Here is a 6000-nt window from a genome sequence, read left to right on the forward strand (position 1 = left end):
TTTTCCAACCTTGAACTAGACCCTGATCTAGCTGTGGTGAGGCAGCCTTTCTTTAAAGATGACATGTGAGAAGTAAAAATCATTACGATTGGGCTCTTCAGTAAGTTGCAATTCCGTGCCCTAGCCTATTATTGATTTCTGTTTCCAGAACATTTCTAAACACAACTTATCGACCACTAATCCCTCCGCCGCATGCAGACCAAGTCTGTTCCCAGGGACTCAAGGTACCCCACTCTCATCTGCAGGATTTTCTTCTAGGCTGCAGACACCCCCTCTGCCGGTGTTCACGCTTCACCATGGGTACTGGTGCAGTGCCAGCCATTGGGAGAGGTCACCCAGTTTCAGAGGGGTCAAGGTGAGGGATAATGTACTTCTAAGAATTGACCAAATCAAATATGTTACCTTTTTGATGCCCTCCTTTATCAAAGCCAGTTCCTTTTTTTAAGGGGAATACTGGGGGCAGCTAGTAAAATGATAAACGTCCTCACCAGGCTATGCTCTACTTAGATATTGGGATTGCTTCTTGAAGTGGTGACATCCTAAATGGTATACTCAAGCAGGTAGCCTTGTTTTGTATAATTCATTTCTAGAATTAAGTACTTCCCCTGCTGCTACATATTCTTCAACCTTTAAAAATCATAGTACCCCATGCACTATGTGGAGGAGAGACTGTGCCATGACATGGCCTCTAACTCGTGAGCTGGACCCAGGCCAGAATGGAGATTGCTTACTGTAAACCCCCCTTAGAGACTGTCTGATGATAGTCATGTTCGTTCTGACATAAACCAGCACCCCGCCTCTGTCTTGTGCTACATACTGGTTTCTGGACATTGTCCTGACCTGGTCAAGCATGTGAAGTAATTTCCCGTACCTGCTGGCATTTACGGACTAGTACCTGTGACTACCACGCCTTGCCCTATGTAATTCTCCATCTCCTGCTAAGCAGCGTGCGATCTATTTCATCTTGCAGCTGCCCAAGACATGCCTCATATGTAAGTTTCCTTTAATAAACTCCATTAATTACCAGACTGGATTGGCCAGCCTCATTCTTACATCTTTGCCTGCCAGTCCCGGCGCCTTTCCCTGGGTTTGTGTGTCTTAACACAATAATTGTGACATACTTACCCAATTCCTTCTCAGGACCAATTTAAATTGTTCCGCCACCACCACATGTTTTATTATTATAAGTAGTGCTGCAAATGACTCCTTTGGGGATAAGGCTTTTATTTTTCCATGTTTAGGTTTACTTCTCTGGGTTCCCAGAAGTGGACCCCAAAGAAGACCCTGAGGATTCGAGGACGTACAACAGGGCAGGAGAGAATCCATCTCAGCCTCACCCACCAGCTTTGCTCTTCTTGTTAAAAAAAATTTCCCCTGGTTATTGACTTATTGGAATGATTTTGATTTCCTGTGTGATAGAATATCTTCCTGGAATCGTTGGTTACTTACTATATATTCCCTCTTTTGTGAACTGTCTCTTCATGTCTTTTGCCTACTTGCCTCCTGGAACCCAACAGTTTTGTTCCCTTTTCTGTCACTTTACATGATGACATTATTAATGCTATTTCTGTCACATGAGGTACAATTTTTCTCAAGTCTATTTCTTCACTTTTATTTTTAGTGTGAGTTGTTTTTTATACACAAAGCTTTTAAATTTAAGGTTGTCAAATCTGTATCCTTAATATGAGAAAAAAAGGAAAAAACTACTTTAACTATTTTTAAGATTTCTGCATACAAAAAAAATTCACTCTTTTCAGTGCAGTTCTAGGGTTTTAACAAATACATACATTGCATAACCACCATCCCAACCAAGACACAGAGTGGTTCATAACCCAAAAATTCCCGTGCACCCCTTTATACTTTAAGTATTTTAAAACATAGGAAAGCTAAAAGAATTGACATGATAAATAAGCAACTGCTTTCTCCTAGTCATTCTGTATTTTTAAATATTGAACCCATGTGTAGGAGGTCTCTAACAAATAAAGGTTATGGTAAAATTGGTTTCATTATACATCATTTGGTAGCAACTATTGCTGTTATTAAGCAGACCAACATATGCATAATGGGAGTACCAGAAGGAGAGGAGAGAGAGGGAGGAACAGGAAAAAAATTGAAGAAAAAATGGCTGAAAACATCCCAATTTATTACACTAACCTACACATCTAGGAAGCTCAATGAGCTCAAATAGAATAAATATGAAGAGACCCACAACCAGACACATCTTTGAAGAGTCAAAGACAAAGAGAAAATCTTGAAAGCAGAAAAGAGAAAAATGACTTTTCACATGCAAAGAAACCCCAATAAGATAAATAGCTGACTTCTCAGCAGAAAAGATTGAGGCCAGAAGGCAGTGGTATAACAAATTCAAAGTGCTCAAAGAATGAAAAGTGTTGACCAAGAATCCTATACCTAGCAAAGCTATCGTTCAAAAGTGAAGGCAAAATAAAGAAATACCCAGATAAACAAAAACTGAGAGGATTCTGTTGCTAGTTGATCTGTTTTATAACTAATACTAAAAGGAAGTTCTTCAGGCTGAAAGAAAAGTGATTCCAGATGGTAATGCAAATTCATAGTAAAAAACTAGCAAAGGTTATTATGTAATTATAAAAGTATACATGCACAGTTTTTTTCCCTTTATTCTCTTAACACTTTTAAAAGCAATTGTGTGTGTGTATATATATATATATATATATATATATATATATATATATATATATATATATAAATCTATATATATCTATATATCTATATATAAATCGGGGGTGCCAAAAAATATATATTCACATTTTAAGAGATGTTATCTATGCTCAAGCAGTAGTTCACTATAATCAGAAGTGTCTGGATGCTGATGGTAAACGCTTTGAGCACCTCTTGTAATTGCAGAAGTCAAACATGATTTGTATTCATCGTTTGTTATTGGTATATATTGAGTATTACAATTAATACAGTGTTTTCCTTTCTTAAAATGTGTATACATTTTTTTGGCACCCTATATGAGTGTGTATATACGTAAATGTGTTGTTGGGCCTATAACACGTAGACATGTACGGCAGGTCATTCATTATAACATTGATGAGATGCCATAGGAACTTAACTCTTTTTATATCAGTTAGTTTATGGCAAAATTGGTTTCATTATATATTGTTTGGCTTAAAGTCACAGAATCTATCAATGATATTACTTACTGTAATATATTTACCTATAACAACACAAAGAAGGTGGGTGAGAGAAAAGCTGTATTGGGCTAAGGAATGACAACAGATGGTAAAGTATTAATGATAATAATGTGTATTGGGGTTTGAAACATTAATACATATATAACAATAATACCACAGAAAGGGAGAAAAGGGAGTAGAGCTATATATGAGTAAGGATTTTCTATCTCGTTGGAATTAAGCTAGTATAAATCTGAATCTGATTCTGCTCAATTCAAACATATATGTAAGCTCCAAAGAAACAACTTTAAAAAAATAGAATATGTAGGGGCAGCCAGTTAGCTCAGATGGTTAGAGTGCGGTGCTCTTAACAACAAGGTTGCTGGTTTGATCCCCACATGGGCCACTGTGAGCTGCGCCCTCCACAACTAGGTTGAAAAAACTACTTGACTTGGAGTCACATTTAAATAAATAAAAACACAAATAAATCAAAAAATTTTTTTAAATGTTAAAAAATAGAATATATAAAGAAGTCTTACAATTCAATAACAAAAAACAAAAGTTTTTTAAATGGGCAAAGGATCTGAATAGACATTTCCCAAAAAAGATATACAAATGGCCAAAAAAACTCATGAAAATATTAACACCATTATGCATCAGAGAAGTGCAAATCAAAACCACAGTGGGGAACCAATTCACACACACAAGGATGGCTAGAATAAAAATGTCAGATAGTAACAATGTTGGTGAGGACACAGAGAAATCAGAACCCCCATAAACAGCTGATAGGAATGTAAAATAGGGCAGCTGCTTTGGGAAACAGACTAGCAGCTCCCCAGACAGAGTTACCTCATGATCTAGCAATTCTCCTCCTAAGTATATATCCAAGAGACGTTAATACAGATGTCCACAGAAAAACCTGTAGACTTGTTCATAGCAGCATTGTTCATAGGGTGGAAATAGCAGCATTGTTCAAAGGGTGGAAACAACCCAAATGTCCATCAAGTGACAAATGAATAAACAAAATGTGGTCGATCCATACAATGAAATGTTATTCAGCCATAAAAAGGAACAAGGTACTAATACTTGATACAACCTGGATGAACCTTGAAAACATTATGCTAAATGAAAGAAGCCCGTCACAGAGGGCCACATATTATATAATTCCATTCATATGAAATGTCCATAATAGGCAATTCTATAGAGATAGAAAATAGATCGGTGGTTTCTTAGGGCTGGGGTCAGAAGGGGAGATAGGGGTAGCTAAAGGGCATGCAGTTTTTTTGAGATGGTGAAAATGTTCTACAGTTGACTGTGGTGAAGATTGCACATATCCAAATATACTAAGTACCACTAAATTGCACACTTTACTGTTAAACTAATCCAGATAGAAATTTGCTTGCAATTGTATTAAATCTATAAATTATTTGTGAGGTATTGACATTTGTATAATATTTACTCACCCCAACCAAGAGCAAAGTATGTCTTTTCTTTTATTCAGATCATCTTTTGGGTCCTTTATTAGACTTTAAATTTTTTCCACAAAATCTTATGTTTTCTTATTTGCTAGTTCCTAGGTGATTTCTAGATTTTGTTGGGATTGTGAATAGTATTTTTAATTACAATTTGTTTGTTTACTTTTGGTGTAGAGAAATGAAAATGATTTTTGTAGGCTAATTTTGTAACTGGGGACCTTGCTGATATCTCTTATTATTTGTTCTCATAGTTCGTTCATTCTATTGGTCTTATTGGGTATATAATTATATCATGTTCAAATAATGACAGCTTTTTCTATTCCCTTCTGGTATTTACACCTTTTCTTTTTATTTTTTAATAAAGCATTAGTCAGGATTTATGTACAATATATGTTAAGCAATAGCTATGATACCCTGATGTTATTCTTTTTTTTTATATAGGACTTTATTGGGGAACAGTGTTTTTTTCCCAGGACTTTTTTCCAAGTCAAGTTGTTGTCCTTTCAATCTTAGTTGTGGAGGGTTCTGTTCAGCTTCAAGTTGTTGTCCTTTCAGTCTTAGTTGCAGGGGGCGCAGCCCACCATCCCTTGCGGGAATTGAACCAGCAACCTTGTGGCTGAGAGGATGCGCTCCAACCAACTGAGCCATCCGGGAGCTCAGCAGCAGCTCAGCTCAAGGTGCCATGTTCAATCTTAGTTGCAGGGGGCGCTGCCCACCATCCCTTGCGGGACTTGAGGAGTTGAACTGGCAGCCTTGTGGTTGAGAGCCCACTGGCCCATGTGGGAATCGAACCGGCAGCCTTCGGAGTTAGGAGCATGGAGCTCTAACTGCCTGAGCCACCGGGCCGGCCCCCTGATGTTATTCTTGATCTTAAAAGGAAGGCATTCAAATTTCTGTGGTGTTTGCTGGAAGCTTTAAGAAGAAAATTCCTTTTTTTCTTAGTTTACTACATGTCTTAATTTTTAATGATGAATAGATGCAAAACCTTACCAAATTACTTTTCCACATGGATTAAAATAATTACATTTTCTTCCTTGGTCTATTAATACGGTGAATTACGTTGAAATAGCATTTTTTCAAATTTTTGAACCATTTTGCATTACAGGGGTAAATCCTGCTTGACCATGTGAACTCTGACACAATGTTGGATTTCATAGGCTGTTATTTGAGTTAGGAGTTTTACACCCACATTCACAGTGAAATGGACCTACAATTTCCTCTTCTTGTTCCTTATCTGGTTTTGGAACCAACATTGCATTAGCTTCCAAAAGAAAGCTAGACAGATTTTACATGATTTCTAGTTTCTGGAACAATGTGTATAAGATAAGAATTAAACATTCCTTGAGTGTTTGTTATCACTCACCTAGAAA

This window comes from Rhinolophus sinicus, linkage group LG11 (assembly GCF_036562045.2).
Source record: "Rhinolophus sinicus isolate RSC01 linkage group LG11, ASM3656204v1, whole genome shotgun sequence".
Classification (NCBI taxonomy): domain Eukaryota; kingdom Metazoa; phylum Chordata; class Mammalia; order Chiroptera; family Rhinolophidae; genus Rhinolophus; species Rhinolophus sinicus.